The sequence below is a fragment of the Cebus imitator genome, unplaced genomic scaffold, assembly GCF_001604975.1.
Source record: "Cebus imitator isolate Cc_AM_T3 unplaced genomic scaffold, Cebus_imitator-1.0 Scaffold721, whole genome shotgun sequence".
NCBI lineage: Eukaryota > Metazoa > Chordata > Mammalia > Primates > Cebidae > Cebus > Cebus imitator.
In genome coordinates this window covers 141161-160522 of record NW_016108036.1, presented here as the reverse complement: position 1 = coordinate 160522, position 19362 = coordinate 141161, and the positions used below count along the sequence as shown (strand labels likewise).

General features: G+C 46.3%; 1 long non-coding RNA gene and 1 other non-coding gene across 2 annotated transcripts; both read left to right on the top strand.

Moving 5' to 3' along the window:
- The first annotated feature begins 167 nt into the window (after positions 1-167).
- LOC108296521 lies at positions 168-480 on the top strand. Its single transcript, XR_001821898.2, has 2 exons — positions 168-205; positions 290-480. It is a non-coding gene; the product is annotated as an uncharacterized LOC108296521 (long non-coding RNA).
- A 15436-nt stretch (positions 481-15916) lies between these two features.
- LOC119469581 lies at positions 15917-16057 on the top strand. The gene has a single exon (XR_005198416.1). It is a non-coding gene; the product is annotated as a U4 spliceosomal RNA (small nuclear RNA).
- Positions 16058-19362: the final 3305 nt, after the last annotated feature.

The following is a 19362-nucleotide window of genomic DNA, read 5'->3' as shown; positions in this document are numbered from 1 at the left end:
GCTCACTGCAACTCCACCTCCTAGGTTCAAGCAATTCTCCTGCCTCAGCCTCCCAAGCAGCTGGAACTACAGGTGCACGCCACCACACTCAGCTAATTTTTGTATTTTTAGTACAGATGGGATTTCACCATATTGGCCAGGCTGGTCTCAAACTGCTGACCTCATGAACCACCCACCTTGGCCTCCCACAGTGCTGGGATTACAGGTGGGAGCCAATGTGCCCAGCCGACACTGGTCTTTTCTGGCCATTGGACTCAAGCTGAAATACTTGCTGTTCTTGGGTCTTCAGCCTGACAACTTTCAGACGAGAACTTACAGCATCGTCCCTCCTGGTCCTCAGCCCTTCAGTCTCCAACAGCAGCTATGCCGTCAGCTCTCCTGGGTCTCCAGCTTGCTGCCTGCAGATCTTGAGGCTTCTCAGCCTCCATCGTCACATAAGCCAATTCCTTCTAATAAATCTGCCTCTCTGACATATATAAATCTCCTATTGGTTCTTTTTCTCTGGAGAAGCCTAATACAATGGGGCCATGAAGCATCCCAGAGAGAAAGTGGGGGTGAAGGAGGGAGCCCCATCCTAGCAGCTGGATCCTAGGGCCCTCCCAGAGTCTTTGAAGAAGTCCCACGTCCTACCTAGAATCTCAAATAAAAATGGCAACAGAGCCCGGGAATGCCTTCTAGATCCATAGAGGAAGGGGTGTGGCTGGGTGACTTTCCACACTTGTCTGAAATCTTTCCCCAGCAAGAAGACCCGAAATCAATCCCCTGCCCCAGCGCCAGGGAAACCCGGCTTTGCAGTTGCGGCTGAAGTAGGCACCTACCCCCCACTCCCCATCGCCCCTGCATCCCCCTAAGAAACACATCTTTGTTGGCTCAGTTTGCCAGCAGGACGTTCAGAAGGGCACAAATGACCATTCCTCTCTGCAAAGAAAACCTGGGCTTGTTAGCCCAGGTTGGGGTGGGAGGGGAGTCAGGTGGGACTGTGTGGCGAGCCTGTCCAAGCACCCGTTTCTCAGAGAAGGCCAGGCTGCACAGACGGAGTCGAGGAAGAATGACTGTCCTCCCGGGGCTGACAGACAACTGGTGAGGTAATTGTGAGCACTGATTCATAAACCCAATGGATCAATATTTATCAGGCAAACAAGGTTTTCCTGGGTCCATCTATCACCCGAAGAAATGTCCCAGCCAACACCAGAGGGATCCAACCTTGACGGTTGCAACAGCCACTATCACTTTCCCTGTTCTGTGTCCTCTCTCTAGTTTACTCAGTGGGACAGAACTGGACCCCCTAACACCAAGAGGGAAATATGGAGTGGGGATGGGGGACATTGCTCCCCTGCTGAACCACAGCAGCTGGGATGATTATTATGAACTTCTTAGTTCATCATGAGGTCTGGCCCCTGCTGTAGGCAGGTCCACAAGTCGGCTGGAGCAGACTCCTTTATTCTCTGCTGCAAAGATCCTCAGACTTCAATGTCAATCAGAGTGACTAGGCTTACTTGTTAAAGTGTAGATTCTCGGGTGATACCAGGTCAGATTCTGAGGAGGTGGGGACCAGGAACCTGGACTTTGTTTCCTTTGGTCTGTTTTGAGACGAGGTCTCACTCTGTTTCCCAGGCTGGACTCCATTGACTCTCACGGCTCAATGCAGCTTCGACCTCCCGGGCTCCAGTGGTCCTCCCACCTCAGCCTCCCGTGTAGCTCAGACTACAGAGGCATGCCACCACACCTGGTTGTCTTTCATAAAATCTTTTTTGTAGAAATGGATTTTGCTGGGTTGCCTAGGCTGATCTCAAGCTCAAGCAATCTTTCTGCCCTGATCTTACAAAGTGTTGGGAATACAGGTGTCAGCCAATGTGCCCAACCTGGAATCTGTATTGAAACACCTCCCCAGGTGATTCTGATACAGGTGGTCCAGGAGCATTCCTGGAAATCCCTTGCTGCCCTGCTTATCCTCCCCTGTTCCCAGTGGCTCCCTCGAGCAACTGATCAGCCTTTGGCCTCCCCACCCGCACCCCCCATGGCTCACATGTGCCCCTGGGGGTTGGGGAATGGACTCAGGCTGCTGGATCGCTAGCCAAGGCTCACTCCTCAGAGTGTCTTTTCCTGCAGCCATGGGGAGGGACGAAATGATGGCATTTGGGCCAGTGAGACAGGGGGACACACACAGCACAGCCAGATCACCCAAACAGCTCTTCTTGGTAGAGACAGACAGAAGGAAATAGAAGTCCAAGGGCTTACTATCTGCCAGGACCCTTACAAGGGGATTGGGTGGGGAGTTGATCATTCACTGAGTACTACTGAGTGTCTGGCACATGGGAGGTGCTTTATTTATTTATTTATATCATGTCTGATCAACCCCCACCCTACAAGGCTGCTTGCAGAGCTGGGCTGGACTGGAGCCTCTGGAGGCAACATCACAGGCCATCCTTTTAGCCATAGTGCCCCACTGCCAAAAGGAACTCTGCCAACTGAGCCACTCTGGCCCCTTTTCCCCACCCACTGCCCCTGCCTGCACAACTCAGGCCTCGCCATCAAAACCCATCAGCTCTGCATCCTGAATCCCCCAGAGAAGGCTTGGCATCACTGGGGAAAAGACAATGAAAGCTGAATAAAATCGGCAACATTTACATAACCTGTGAGATCTGACCAGACTCCCAGATGCCCTGGCCTGAAGGGTCAGGAGGTTCCTGGAAAACCTCACTACAGGCCTTGGTCAACCTGTCCAGGCCGTCCTCTCTCACCGCATGGCTCCCACCCTCAGTCCCAAGTCCTGGGTTTGTGATGCTGGAGACCACAGCTGCCAAGTGCAGAAGTAGCTCTGGGCCCAGCAGCCAGTCCAGCCCCCGAGCCCCTCCACTGCCGGGTTCATAGAAAATAAAAAGAGTTCAACAATATATGACCAGTAACTATGGCTACCAAAGCCAAATCGGATTTCTTCCTGGCTGATGAGCTCAGAGACCTTTTCATTCTGAGATCTGATCCACAAATCTGTAAAACAATTCCCTCGGCATCTCATCTTAGGATCCTGCTGCAAGTTCAAGCTTGGGGGCAAGGGAGGTGGAGGAAGGAGGTGATCTGTGCCTGGGGCAGCACAAGTGGCCCAGGGACTTCAGGTTGGAACCTGCCTGGACACTGGCCTGCTGTGTGACCTAGAACATGTCCCTTCACATCTCTGGATAGGTAGCTTCTTCATCTGCCAGATGGGGAGGAGGAAGAGATGCTCTCTAAATCCTCTGCCTCTGATTCTCAGTCACCACCCAGTTGGGGGAGGCAGAGCAAAGGGAGCTGGATGCTGGGAGAGGCTCCCCTTCACCTCTGTACAGAATCACTAGTGTGGGAAGTATGCAGGGGTCCTGCTGTCTTTGAAGGTGGCACGCACAGGGGCCAGGCCAAGTGGCAGGAACAGCTGAATAGCCAATAGCCATTTGCTGGGTGCCATCAGTTTTGCTGGGACACAGCAGGTGGTCACCGGCCAGTTCCTAGCCCTGGGGAAGGCTTGGGAGACTGCAATCCCTCCCGAAGCCCCAGCATGCCCAGACCACAATCTGTGGGTCCAGACATGTTGCAAAACTCTTCCTTACCCCATACCACCCAAAGAGAAGCTGGAGAATACATGGGAAGCTAAACGTGCTCAAACCTGCTGGGGGACCTCCATGAGGGGTTCGGGATGGAGCTCTGGGAGAGGGCTGTCCCCTCAGCCTGACTGCCTGGGAAGGAGCAGAGAACCTTAGGGCAAATCTCCCTCTGAGAACTCGGGGCTCCCCCACCCCCTGCTGTCTGGGCCTATGAAGGGCTGAGGAGGCCAGCAGCAGAGGAAAGGGGCGCAGCAAGGAGACGGTGGAGGCTGCCCTTGTGTTCCTGAGCCAGAGCCCTTCCTCTTCCCATCCTCAGTCCTCTCATGGGGGCGGGGAGCAGTGGGACTGCATCGTGTTGCCTCCATGCAGCAACTTCCAGCTTGGGGATCATTTTTGCATAGGTTTCTCCTCCTAGGAATTATTTCCAATTTGCAGACATGAAAACTGAGACTAAGGAAGTGAAGGGACTTGTTTGAACCTGATTTCTAATACGCTCAGTACCCTTCTGACTGTGGTAGAATTTGAGTCTTACATATTTGAATATCTCAGTGTCCTAAAGTCAGTCCTCCCAACCCCCACTTGGGTGTTTGTGCATGCATTCACATGTGTGTACACACACACACACACACACACACACACACACACAGTATCTGCCTTTCTGGTCACAGCTTAGTTACAGCACTGGCTGGACTGTGGTTTCCAGGGAAGGGAGGAGGGTGGAACTGGAATGACCCAGTTCCCCATCATGGGTCCCCAGGTGGAATCTCACCTTTGGTGCCCACACAGGTCAGTGGCTCCAGGGAAGATTTCTTGTCTCCCTTGCTGAGTGACAGCTCAGGCATGGATAGTGAGGAGCAGGTGTCTGTCTAGGAGGTGGGCTCAGTACCCCTTAGTCCCTGGGTCCAGCACAGAGGCCCTTGCTCTGGGGTGAGGGGAGTCTCACACTGGCCTCAGCCTCACCACTCCCTCCACAATGATGCAGCTACCTACAGAGACAGGAGTTGAGGGTTGCTGCTCAGCCTCTGGGGCAGAGGACCGGGGATGGAGAGGGGACCCTCAAGCACTGCCCTCCCCCAACTCTGCTGCCTTTCTCATAAAATGCTTCGGAGGCTCAGGGCCGCAGGAACTAAGAACTGTTGCTCCCAGTCCCAGACACAAGGAAAGTCCCAGCGAAGCTACCTGGGCTCAAAAATCCCAGACCCCTTCCCTCACACCCCCACCCTGCTCAATGGTGGAGTGCTATCCAAAGTCTCATGGGCATGCCCCTCCCCACGCACCAGTTCTTCCATGATAATGGGGCTCTGTCTCCTGTTTGAACTTGGGCAAGTCTTTCCTTCTCCTGGGTCTCAGTTTCCCCTTCTGTCAAATGGGAGGGCTGGGCTTGAGCTTTCAGATACCTCGTAGTTCTGTCATTTAGAGTCCCTAGAGGGCCAGGGCACAGGAGTGTGACACAGGAGAGAGGAAAGGGTAATTCAGGGCTCAGGAGCCAGTTGAGAAGGTCAAAAGGGTTGTAGATTCCCTGGGTCCTGCCTGAGGCAGCAGCCTCCATCTGCTTTCAGCAGGTTCCAATCTATGCCACAGCCAGAAGCCAGAGACACCCCAGGACCAGAGGGTCCTGCAGAATGGGATGAGGGTGGGGCAGGCAGTGAGAGGGCAACATTCAGGTAGTCGGTCTCTGCACCCAACCTGAGCCAAGGGTGTTCTGGGCCCCATTACTTCAGGACTGGAGAACCAGCTGGACCAGGTGAAGGCTGGGAATGCTCTGAAAGTAGGTCTGCAGAGGGAGAAATAAGCTACTTAAGCTACTTAGTCTTTGAGGCTGGTGACAGCAGGAATGATGCAAATTGATTCCTTTTCAAGTGCTGTCCCAGGAAAGGTGGTGGCAGGGAAGGCAGAAGCCTCCTCTCCTGGAAGCAGTCGGCTCCAAGTGCACCCCGAACATCAGAGTAACTTCTGAGCAGTGCAGCAGCGCAGCCACCCCATTCCCCCAGACCTGAGCTCAGCTACCCATTCCCCATGTTCCCTCAGGATGGGAGGACGTCCAGGACTCTAATCCAGGGCCAAAGCTCCCCCTTCCCAGGCTCCTCCAATTCAGGGCACTCCACTGCTGAGCAGGGCAGGTCCTCAGCTTTTCCTGGGGTGCGGGACAAGAAAAGGACCCTTCCCTTTCTCCATATTTGGGGTCAGGCCCTGCCAAATCAAAGCCCTGATGTCAAAGTTCTTCAACCCCCTCCACAATTCATGCATTTACCAATTCATTCACTCTCGCTTCCTTCACTTGTTGGTGCTTACTATATAAAATAAAATAAAAACTTCAAAGATTTGCCATAAGCACTGGAGCATATTCCTAGAAATGTTTCTAAATCATAACCTGAGAGAATGTCGATCTCCATAGTGTGAAAATGACTAGGGCCATGATTTAACTTGGTTTTTTTTTTTTTTTTTTTCATTAATTCCCTTTTGTTTTTCTGATAATTCCTTTCTTTCCTGAGCCTCTTTAGAGCAACACTTACAGGATTGCCTCTGTAACTCCTTATTCCTGTTCCAGAAAATGTAACCCCAAAATCTCTGGTATCCACTGGCTTTTTCCAGTGTGGAAGCTTTCCCCTTGACCTCCCATAGATCATTGGAAAGGACCCGAGGCCTCGGTTCTAATACCTGGTTTGTCACTAACTGGTGTGTGGTTTGGGCTTGTCCCTTGGTCTCTGCATCCTCATCTGTCAAAGGTGGGGCTGGACTTAATTGAGCTCTGAGGTCCATAGACACTTGGCCCCTTCACGTCCTCGTTATGTCAACTGGACATCAACTTAACAGAGGACTTCCCTGCAAAATGTCCTCTTCTTCCTACAACAGGCTGTTTCTGTATAGGCATGTTTCATGCTAAGCACTTCTTTCTGGGGGAATATGGCAGAGGCCATTTTTCTATGGAGGTAAAGTGATTTGGAGAGTCACCTGGCCTCTGAAGAGGAAATGGTAGGATCCAGCCACCCAGTGTGCAGTGAATTGGAGCAGGGATCTCGGCACACGGGGCAGTGAGGAGGCTCCCCTAACCTGGGGCACCTGCTGTTCCTCCAGACCGCAGCGCATGCTCTTAGCTCCTCCTCTTACCTGGCTCTCACCACACTCCTGGCTTAATCACCACATCGCTCTCACTGCAGCTTCAGGTAGCCATCAGCAGGGCCTGGCAATATCCACTGGTTTGGTTTGGTTTATCTTTGTCTGCAGGTGAACTCCCTAAGGGCTCTGCCGCACACTCCAGTCTTGTGACCCTTGCCTTCCAGGACCCATGCAAGAAATGCAGCCACCAAAGGTCCTTAAAACAGCAGAAAGTGTGGGCCTGTCCCCTTCTGTGTGGTTACCTATCTGCTGAGGAGCATCTGGGCCTCATTCCTCCAAGTCCACTGGAGGGTCCAGAAGAAGGAGTGAGAGGTGTGTCCTGGTGGAGCGGGAGGAAAGGCAGAAAGCCTTTCTGACAGCTATGGAATACCATTAGCCAAGGTCTATTAGGCCCAGCACAAAGCAAAAGATGTGTAGTTTGCATAGACGGTTTTGTGAGACTGCTTCTCAACAGCATGGGAACTAGCAACAGCACACTTCTTGCCTCATCAGCTGCCCTGGGATGGAAAACTCAGTGGACGTAGGACCCTGATTCTGATGAAGGAAGCATGTGGTCCCAATGCTGGAGCTCTTTTGGCAGGTTCTAAAAGCATAATACTGAGCAGAGGTGCCCTGCTGGACAGTACTGGCGGGGACTCAGTGAGCGCTGCTCACAGATCCACACCTGACCCTGTTGGGTTGAGTCAGGCTGGGCTTTGGTCTGCACTGTGGCATCTGCGTTCTGTGAGTTCACATCATGAGTGTGGTGACTTCCCAGATACCATCTCAGGCTTCAGCTAGCACATCCTATTTCTTATCTTCTACGATACCCAAATTGGACTGGCCTCACTTCAAATACACTGTCCCATTTTGTCACCCTATCTTACCTTGGGGAAACTGGGGACTGATGGCCAGACCAATTCTGTTGAAATTCTTGCATAGAGCAAACCTATGCTCATTTTTAAGTGGTATGGGAGAGGCCCCCAGCCATAGTAAAGCCCAGTCTGTGTCTTCACAGTGCTGATACATGTTCGTGTGTATAAATGCATGATATAGATTTATGTATGTTGCTATCACCATCTGTTGAAGGCCAATATAGCTGGTGGACAGGTCAGAGAGAGAAAATGGAAGTCTTTTTTGGTGATTATTAAAGCAAAATGTATATTAAGAAATAAAGTTTTTCCTTCACTGCTTTGTTTCCTATTTCTGCACCAATCCCTTGACAGTTTAAAGAACTGGAAAGAGAAAATGGGAAAGATAATCTGTGTTTAAGAAGCGCATAGTCTAATGCTTGAACTGTTAACTTTAAAAGATTAAGGTTTTTCTTCTTTGCCATTTTGTAAGAATCCCTAGTCTGAAAACATGAAAGAATGGTTCTTAAACTTTGTGTACCTTAGAAGCAGCTGTGGAGATGACAGGAGCTACACACTGGTCTCCAACCCCAGGATATTTAGGTGGTGTGGGCCCTAGAATCTGCCTTTTTATAACATAAGCACCATGGGTGATTTTAGTACATGAGGGCTGCAGATCACACTTAAAAAAAGCCGTGTTCTGTCACACTGAATCAAAACTAAAAATCCATTTAAGACCCTTGAGTCAAAAAGTGTATCATTCCATCAACATTGACATAAAATTTTTAAAATGCTTTTTGGGAAAAGTTCTTAGCTACATGCTTTTGATTCCCAAGATTAAAATAAAGCTATCACTTCACAATTATTTACTAGAAACATTTAAAAAAGAAAACCAAGTGGGAGGTGTAGTAAGATCATAGAATACAACCCTCCAGCAATGGTCTCCCTGAAGGAACATCCAATGGAACAAGTATCCATGCAAGAAAACACTTTCACAAGAGCTAAGTAATCAGGTGAGAGATCAGAGCACCCGGTTTTAGCATAATAACAAGGTGCATTGAAGAAAGCAGGGAAGATGGTCTTGCATTGCTTCTGATGCCTCTCCGCCCAACCGCAGGAAATGCATCTTTGAGAGAGAATCTAATGTCTTGAAGACAAGGAGGAAACTCAGTACCAGTCTTGCCATAGAGAAACACAGCCCTGAACAGAAACCAACAGTGCTTGATTCCAGGCTGATGTCCACAGACTCACCCTGGGCCACAAGGGAATCAGCTGCCCCAGGAGGAAGAACCCACTAAAGTTCTGGTCGGCTTCATCACTGGAAATTAACTGGGCTTCAAATAAATGTCAGGGGCAGGCAGGCTGTAGTGACCACAACACTCCTTGGGCAAACCCTGATGTTGCGTAGGTCTGGAGGACACCGGACTTGAGGTCACAGCCAGTATGACAGCAGCAGCTGCAGCAGCTATGGGAATGCTTGCATCACCCCTCCCCATACTCCAGGCAGTGTAGCCTACAGAGAGATTCCTTTTGCTTGGGGGAAATAGAGGAAAGTAAGCTAGAGGTTTTACCTGGGCACCCAGAGAAAAATTCCTGATCTTCCCCAAGTCCAAAAGGGCTGGGGACGTGGGAATCTGTAAGGATTGCAGTGTACCTGGGCCTAGGGTGCCCTGTAGTACAAAAATGGCTGCAGTGACCACTGGCTTGGGAAACTCATCAGCCCACTTTGAATTCCTGGAAGGCCCTCTGAAGGACAGGTACAAACAAGACCTGACTGCAAAGGCTGGAACAAATACCTTATCCTTCAATGCCCAGATATCAACGAATATCAACAGTATCAAAAACATTTAAGTCAATATGACCTCACCAAATAGACCAGATAATCCACCAGTGACCAACCCTGGAGCGATGTAGATACGTAACTTCTCAGGAAATTTAGAATAAGTATTTTGAGAAAGCTCAATGAACTTCAAGAAAACAGAAACAATTCAAAATTATATCAGAAAAATAAATTTATTTATTTATTGAAGAAAGAAAAGAAAGAAAGAATAAAAAAAAAAGAAAAAAAAGAATGAAGGAGAGGAAGGAAGAGGAAGAGGAAGAGGGAGAGAGAACAGGGGTGTTGCTTTATTGCCCAGGCTAGAATGCAGTCTAAAAATGGGTATGCCTATAATTGTGTTTAATAATAGAGGCGTGAAAAAAAAATGAGGGAAGAAAATAACTAATAAGCAGCCAACGAATATTTCATTTAAACCTGTAAATAGGTGTGATGTGGTACTGATAAGAGTGTATATTTTGTGTATTTAAAGTGGAGAGTTCTATAAATGTTAATTATTTGTTCCAGATCTGAGTTCAAGTCCTGGATATCGATGTTAACTTTGTCTCATTGATCTTTCTAATATTGATGTTGAAGTCTCCCACTATCATTGTGTGGGAGTCTAAGTCTCTTTATAAGTCTTATGTATCTGGGTATTCCTGTATTGAGTGCATATATATTTAGGATCTTCAGCTCTTCTTGTTGCATTGATCCTTTTATCATTATGTAATATCCTTCTTTGCTTCTTTTGATCTTTGTTGCTTTAAAGTCTATTTTATCAGCAAAAATTGCAACTCCTGCTTTCTATTTATTTTTGCTCTCCATTTGGTTGGTAAATTTTTCTCCATCCCTTTGTTTTGAGTCTTTGTGTATCCTTGCATGTGAGATGGGTCTGCATGTAGCATACCAATGGGTCTTGGCTTTTTTTGCCTGTCTGTGTCTTTGGATTGGGGGATTTAGTCGATTTAAATTTAGAATTAATAATACTATATGTGAGTTTGATATTGCCATTTAATGTTAGCTGGCTGTTTTGCCCATTAGTTGATGCAAGTTCCTAATTATGTTGATGTTCTTTATTTTTTGGTATTTTTTAGAAAGGCTGATACTGGTTGTTCCTTTCTATTTGTAGTGGTTCTTTCAGAAGCTCTTGTAAAACAGAGCTTGTTTTCTGTATATCAGAAAAATTTAACAAGGATACTGACGTAATAGAAAACAGCAAAAAATTCCTGGAGCTGGAAAATGCCTGAGTGAGTGTCAGTAGAATTGATATAAGCAGAATAATTAGTGAGCATTAAAACAAGCTATTTCAAAATACAGTCAGAGGAGAAAAAAGAAAAGAATAATGAGAAGAAACACAGAATGGTTAAGAGATCTAGAAAAGGGCTTCAAAAGAGAAAATCAAAGATTGGCCTTAAATAGGGGGTTGAGAAGGAGCAAAGAGTAGAAAGCTTCTTCAAAGAAATAATATTAATAGCAGAAAACTTTCTAAACCTAGAGAAAGATATAATATTCAGGCACATTGTGGAAGACAGTGTGGAGGTGCCTCAAGGATCTAGAAACAGAAATACCATTTGACCCAGCAATCCCATGATTGGGTACCCACCCAAAGGATTATAAAACATTCTATTATAAAGACACATGCACACGTATGTTTGCTGCAACACTGCTTACAATAGCAAAGACCTGGAACCAAACCAAATACCCATCAAAGATAGACTGGTTAAAGAAAATGTGGCACATATACACCATGGAAAACTAGGCAGCCATTAAAAAATGATGAGTTCATGTCCTTTACAGGGACATTGATGAAACTGGAAACCATCATTCTCAGCAGACTGACAGGAACAGAAAAGCAAACACCACATGTTCTCACTCATAAGTGCGTGTTGAACAATGAGAACACATGGACACAGGGAGGGGAACATTGCACACTGGGGCCTGTGAGGGGGTGGGAGAGCTACAGGAGGGATAGCAGGGGGTGAGGAGATTGGGGAGGGGTAGCATTAGGAGAAATGCCTAATGTAGGTGACGGTGGGGGGTGGAGGCAGCAAACCAAAATGGCATGTGTATACATGGGTAACAATCCTGCAAGATCTGTACATGTACCCCAGAACTTAAAGTAAAATAAAGAAACAAAAGAAGGTACATCCTGTATCGTGGTTTCTTTCCAGTAACTTGAAACATTTAAAGAATGGTTAAATGATCACTTGACAGTTATACTACAAACAGGAATAAGACAGCATGAGTTAAACATCATTACTTTGAAAAGATAAATTTTAATGTGAATTTTCAATCTTTAAAATCTTTGGTTTTATTTTGAAAAACAATCCTCAATCTTAAAAAGATCATGGCAAAGAGAAAAAAGGATTATAGTCCTTTTGCTACTTCGAATAACAAACATGGAAATGAATTCTTATGAATGTCAACAGTCAATGTAATGTGGTATATTAAGAACTGACTTTCATATAATGGCTAAGTTTAGAGAGATTACATTTCATGAGAAAATATGAATTTTAATAGATTTTCTATTCTGTTTTGGGAAATGGTTGTTTGTGTCTTTTAGTGTATTCTCCTTCCTGTCCACATATGTGGAATCTGCCTATTCTCTTCTCTTCTGAAATAGTTTAAAAGACTCAAAGAGAATGGCCTGGGCTTTGCACATACTTAGTCTGATAGACATTTCTCTGGCTGCTCACTTAAATAGATATTAGCAGCTAATTAAATAAACTACCTCTCTCGTCAGCCAGTAACTAACAAAGGTTTAACATTAGCAAAATCTCTGTTTTGCTGTGGCCTTATGCTGACAGTCTTATCTAAAAGACAAAAAATTTTCATTGTATAGATTAAAATTAATGTTGACAAAAATTGAAATTCAGGCAGGGAATTTTTTTTGTTCAACAACAGAAACTAGAAAAAGCAAAGATACAGTAAAATAGAAAATTTCCACTGTACAGATGTAAATATAATAATTGACACAGCCAGGGCTGATTAATGGATAATAAAATGTCGAGGGATGATCATTTGAATACAGATATTAATACTTTTAAAAACCATTTTCCCAATTACTTCAGTATAAATAAGGTGTCTCTGAAAGGTACAGATCCGGCATCACGATCATGGTGATAGACAAATGGTGGAACAGTCCTGGTATCATGATCATGGTGACAGACAGATGGTGGAACAGTCCTGGTATCACGATCATGATAGTAGACACACGGGACCGTCTCTACCTGCAGATGGGTGAGGTAGTATTGACGTTGCAGTGTTCCCGGAAAAACACTTAAGCTGAATTTAATCATGAGGACATTTTCAGACAACTTCAGAGTACAGACCATTGAGCCAGACAGCTGACCTGTCCTCTACAAACAAGCCCATGTCACCACTATCAACGACAACAACAAAAAGATGAGGAGACACTTTGGGTTCAAAAGAACTAAAGAAATGTGGCTACATTATCTTTTACTCTTTTTCAATCCAAAATGTCTCTTCTCCTTTTAGTTGTGTGATTTGTGGTGACATGGGCTGTCTGAAGGAGACAGGTCAGTAGTGCTGCTCACTGTTCTACATTCTGAAGTTGTCTGGAGATTACCTCAGGCTATGAAACTCAGGCTAAGCGTTTTCAGCAAGAACATGGCGTTGTTCATACTCTGCACTGGCAGAGTCCCATGTGACATGTTGCCTTAGTGTGGGAATATCACCCCTATTCAGGAGACTAGGTGGAGTCTTATCACCATCATAGTAAGAAACCTATTGTCCATGTCCAAAGTCAAGTGAACATGCTCTTCTACAAATAAAACAATGGCATATGTGTAAGCCGGGCATGTGTAATAAAACTCAAGATACGCTGTATATGTTGAACACAATATATTCTGTGAGTACCAGAAGACTTCAGGCTCTTATGCTTCCACTAGCTCCATGCTGAGCCTAAAAAAGGAGGAAAAACCAAAGAATAAGTCAGGGAAAATAAGACAACCCAGAGCCCCAACTAGATTTCATGGGTAGCACAAGAAAGTGGTTAACAAAGAAAAAACAAAGATCCATTAATAACGTAACAAATTATTGCCTTATGCTGGGATGGACAAGAGTAGGGTAAAAAGAATGAAAGAGAAAGACAGAGAAAGAGAGAGAAAGTAAGCTCAGTGAAGCGTCCAGGTGACACACTGATGAGGGGGTAAAAGCACACTCTGAGTTAGTGCCCTCAGGACACACAGTGTACACTGATCATAAAAACAAGTATGGTCAACCTACAGTAGTTAGTAAATGGTAAGGGGAGGAAGAAATGGAAACCTAAATATCTACTGCAATGAAAACCAACAGCAATGTTAGTAGGAATAATTCAGGCTTCGTTGAAAAGATGGTATTGATATGATCAGCCCACTCTGTTTTCCCTGGACCTGGCGTCTCCAGGTGTCAACACAACATTAGCTGTTCACAATTGCTCAGAGTTACCTGGGGCACAGTGGACCTCGGTCTTCTTCCTCTTCTTGGTCCTTTTTAATCTCTGCAATAAATTCAGATAGGGACAGACAAAATAAGCCATTACCCTACACCCATAACAGTCCACTGTCTAATCCCTGCACAGGGACCTCAGGCTCCTCAGCATGAGAACAGGATAATGTGAGAGACAGACTTCAGGAGGTCTCAAGGCCAATCATGATAGAGATTCCTTGGTTTGTGTCTCAGAACCAATGGTGAAACGTCCCTATTCTGGCAGACCATTATCCCTTTATCCCAAGTTTGTACAAACAGGAAAGAACCTCACAGACATGCATGGGAACAAAACTCCTGAGGAACGTGGTAGCTGGCAAGAGACATTTAATTAAGATTGACAGACAACTCTTGGACATGCGCTGCATAGCTTGGTGTGAGTTTGCAACACCTGCCTTGGGTTTCAATGTCCTGACAGTCGGTCCAGGGTATGACGGGCATGGACTGAGACTAGAGAGAGAGCAAAGCTCACTGACCCGCCTCATGCCCATGCTTCAGACTGGAATCCAGAGTGATTGAAATCTACATTGATAGACAGGTTCAGCCCACAGTGATGACGACTCTCAGCCTGGCCAGCGAGGCAAGGCCCAAAGACTACGGGGTCTATCTGGGACACAAATTGGAGCTTTATCAACTTCACAATGGAATACTCACTGCCTATGTCGACAGCCAAGTTGACTTGCTGCTCCTCTAATGAGTGCAAGTTGCTCCTGTAAGACTCATTGAAGGCAGATGTGCCAGGAGGAATTGAGAGAGTCAAATAACCTTCATCCCAGGACTCCTGGGGGGCCTCCTCTTCCACAGACTCCTGCAGATTCCTGATGAGCCAGGCAGGACAGGGATGACAGAAGATGAAACCAACAGAGATTAGACAACAAAGTCTCCCAGCTGATCTGATGGAAGTCAGAATGGAATGGTCAGAGAAAGCAAAGGCATTTTTCCTTCAAGAGAAAAAAGAAACCTATCCTTTCTAAATGCAGGGTGGAGGGTGACTACCCTGGGGACAGAGCACAAATGAGCAGCATGTGCTCAGTGCATTTGCCACAGATGAGCCACTGCAGGCCACCGACTCTCCCAGTAAACTATCATCATGACTTGCAGCACCAGAACTAACACGGGGCTTCAACTGCCTCGCATAAGTTGTGTTGAAGTTTACATGTGGCATTCAAGTGAACAGAGCTCCTGAGGCATTTCAGACACCCAGATCTTGTGTATTAAGGGCCTCCCTTTTCCAGTATTTTGACATCATATGTCTATGTTTTGAATTCCTTCTCTTCACAAATCCTAGCAAACATGCTCACAACAAATGGGCAGAAAGCATATATGCGTCTCTCCCTGGGTTTAAACACAGTGGGGAGAACAGGCGAAACCCGGAAATCCCTGTTTGCTGAGTTCACCTGGCTCATCTGATTGCATGTTCCCATCTTGGGAGGAGTGAGAAATTAAAGCCTACACAAGTGCCACCAATCACCCACAACATTGTTAATAAGGACAATTTGTAGCTGGTGAAGGGAAGAAAGAGTTCTAGTCATCAATTCCTCGTTTTCCCAGGATCTACAGTCTCCAGGTGTCACTATTGAACTAACAGCCCACAACTCCACAGCATTACCTTGGGGGCACTGGCCCTCTTTCTTCCTCTTCCTCATCATCACTTTGTCTGTCTGTAAATAAATTCAGAGACGCAGGTCACATTAAGCAAATCACACTTCACATATGACCAAATCAGTGTTTAGTCATAGCACAACCACAGAAATATTCTCAGGGCAAGAATACAAATTCTGACAGGACCATTCCAGGGTGCCCTAGATGAAGCCTGGTGAGTAGGTGAGCCTGCTTTCCAGACACACAGGCCAAAATCTCCCTCTATGGGTAGATCATCATGCCATATTCTCTGCCTGAGTCCGTGCAAAGTTAAACCAATTTTCTTCCAGAAAATCTCCAAAAATGAGTCAAACTATTTTCTGGGAGTGTTGCTGCAATACTGACTTATCTCACCAGGTACCAAGGTCATTGAATGGTTAGAGGCATCTATACACAAAACTGGACTGATATGTAAATTCTAACAACACTTGCTTTAAAAAGAATCTGTGAGCTTTGCTCAGTGCCAGTATCAGAGCTGATGAGTTTTACCTGAGATGAGAGTATTGCTAATTGAAAACTTTTCCCAATACCGCACCGTGATAACATGCAATAGAGTTGGCATTGACAATTTTTGACAGTCTCTAGGGAGACTGAATAAAAAAAGACAAAACAAAAAAGAATCTGTGGGCCGGGCATGGTGGCTCATGCCTGTCATCTCAGCACTCTCAAAGGCCGAGGTGAGCACTTCACGAGGTCAGGAGATTGGGACCATCCTGGCTAACATGGTGAAAGCCTGTCTCTACTAAAAATACAAAGAAATTAGCTGGGCATGGTGGCACATGCCTGCAGTCTCAGCTACTCGGGAGGCTGAGGCAGCAGAATCATCTGAACCCAGGAGGCAGAGGTTGCAGTGAGCTGAGATCGTGCAACTAAACTCCAGCCTGAATAACAGAGGGAGACTCCATTTCCAAAAAAAAAAAAAATCTGTGATTTCAGAGGACAATGTGGGTGAACCACTTGAAGTTAGGAGTTCAGGACCAGCCTGGCCAATATGGTGAAACCTCATCTCTACTAAAAATACAAAAATTAGCTAGGTGTGGTGGGGGGCACCTATGGTCCCAGCTACTCAGGAGGCAGAGGCAGGAGAATCACTGGAGTCTGGGAAGTGGAGGCTGCAGTAAGCCAAGATGGTGCCACTGCCCTCCAGCCTGGGTGACAAAAGGAGACTCCATGTCAACAACAACAAGAAACAATACATGATGCTATGAAGAAACATCAGATCAGCCATTGCATGGATGGGGTGGAGAGCCAGGGCTGAGCCTTGCTTTATGGAAACATATCAGCAAGGTGAAGAGGAAATGTTTTCATCCTGGTTTCAAGGTGACTATGCAGCTAAGCAAGCTGGCTTAAAAGAGATCAAGACTGAAGCTCAGAGCAGTGAAACCTGGGGAACAATCTCTCCAAGTAAACAGGCAAGGCTCTCAGTTTCCTTGAAAATAAATAGAAACTCCATGGACATTGTTCAGGGACAGATGGCATAATGACATAAGAGATACTGAATCAAAGCTAGGAGACCTGACAGACACCTCCTGTACACCTCCTGCATACAGGTGACCATGAGCTTGTCACACTGGCCTGGGGTCTGGTAACTTGATACTTGGACCTCGGCGGCAAATGCATGGCATGAGCTGAGGATGAGATAAAAATTCCCTGGTATCTGTGTTTAGTATCCCATGATAGGTTTTGATTCAAACCAAATTTGTGTGTATAAAGACTGTCTTCAGAATTGATCTTCCTCAGCCTAGACAGAGGTACCAAAAACAAGGAAAATAGTGGTCACCTGAAAGAATGATTAGAGCATCCTCCACCACATCATGAGATGATTCACTCTACAACCAGTGCAGAATCAACGTTGTCTTCCTCAAATGTGATTTCATTGGAGTCTCCGTGAGGCTGGCTGGAGTCAGTAGGGCCATAGCTATTTGAATGAGTGATGACACATTTCTCCAGTGAGTCCTCAGGGACTTTCTTGACTTCAATCTTCTGGACCTCCCTGATGAGCCAGATGGGATAGAGATGACAGAAGATTAAACAAAGAGGGATTGGACCCCAGGGAGTCCTAGCTAGTTTTCACAGGAGGAATGAGAGAGTGGTCCCAGAAGGCAAATGGGAGGTTCCCTTTGAGAGGAAACAGGCAATTCTCCTCTCTGCAACAGAGCATGGCTGCCATGGGAACCAGAGAGAAAGAGAGCAGCTGGTATTCATTATACTGGGCAGAAAGGAGCCAAGAAGAAAAGAGACTCAGTTATCCCTGTAAAATTCAGACACGGCACTCAGCACATACAAAGAACCACAACAGCTGCCACACCCTGTGTCTAAGGTGGGTTGAACATATTGTGGCCAAGGGAATGCAGGCTTTTGGCCCATGGGAGACTCCATGGGTGTGCTTCTAGACCTTTTCCATACTTTACCACTCATTACTTACTCCTGATTATTCAGTGTTACCAGGGGGCATGTGATTCCTGTATTTTCTCAGCCTTCACAACATGAACATCTTCATCCTCATCTTTGTCATTTTCTGCAAGTACAGGTGTGTTCGTTCAGATATTTCCCATTTCACTCTGCAAGGACAGTCAGCCCAATGTGCGCAGGGACGTGAACATCTGTGTATGGGTCCCCATTCTACTGAAAGCTCTCATGTTTTCTCTTTAACAAAATGCCCTGGCATGGTTTCCTGATCCACCAGGCAGTGCATTTCTGATCAGGAGGCTCATCATGAAGATGAAGCCAAATGTTGAAAACACTTCTGCTCTCCATACCACTGGAGGCTTTTGCAGCCTCTCTCTGGACTTTGGCAGCTGTCTCTGCCATCCTGACACAGATCTGATTCCCAGGGACAGGCTTGGTGTCCTGTCACAGTTCACATTTACAACCTATTTCTTTCTCTTAGGAGAGGATAAACAAACTTGTCCCATAATCCTCTGCACATCAGGTGACTTCACAGGCCCTTCAAGTGGCTTCTGCTATGTTATTCAGGGACATTCTTTCCAAGGGGAGTGCTCCAGTCTGAACCACTTCCTACCACCAAATGCCCACACATCAAGTGCTTTCTCCAACACCACACAGCGAGGGGCTTTATCTCATTGTAATAAGCGGGCATAAGTATTTGCAAATTTGAATGCTTCAGACACTGCAAGATGTCTGCCTTTGCAGATGGAGAGAGAGAAATTTACCTGCCTTTGCAGATGAAGACAGAGAAAGTCAGGAAGGAGAAATCAATTGCTCACTGACAGTTCCTAGGAACACTGCTGAAGATACAGCCTGGGAACCTTCATTCTTACTCCAGAGCTCTTTCCACTCCAACAACCGCCCTTCTGTCACGGCTTCCTTCATGTCCTTTGCAAGTGGAGAGATGCTGCCTCTTGCTCCAAAGACCACCATCCATCACGGAAGGAGGGACATTTACAATACTGTGACCTCCAACCCTATGGGTTTCCCATCTGTGTTCTCATTCAGAAAGTCCTAGTCATGTCATGGCCACATGTTTAGCGTAAGAAAACACCACTGATAAAATTGTCATCACGGAAGTATGGAGGTCTGGAGTCTCTCATAAGGCCATAAAGGAAATATGCACAGACTAATAAAGTTTCTCTTATGCTAGACACAGTAGAATGAAAAACTAATAGACACTGTTTACTCTGTGCCAACAACTGTCCCGGGAGAGTTACAATCAACAGGCCATCTAATTCAGTGCAGCAATTGACAGAGGTAGGCATTATTACAGTATCCTATGAACAGATGACACAACTGAGTAAGAAACAAAAGAAGCAACTTGGATGGAGCTCAGGAGACTGGCCCAGGGCCCCTCCTCTATGCACTGCTGCCTCCACAAAGTCGTGGGTGCTGTCGTTCTTCCTCTTAACCAACAAGAGCCTCTGCACAGAAAGCAGGACGT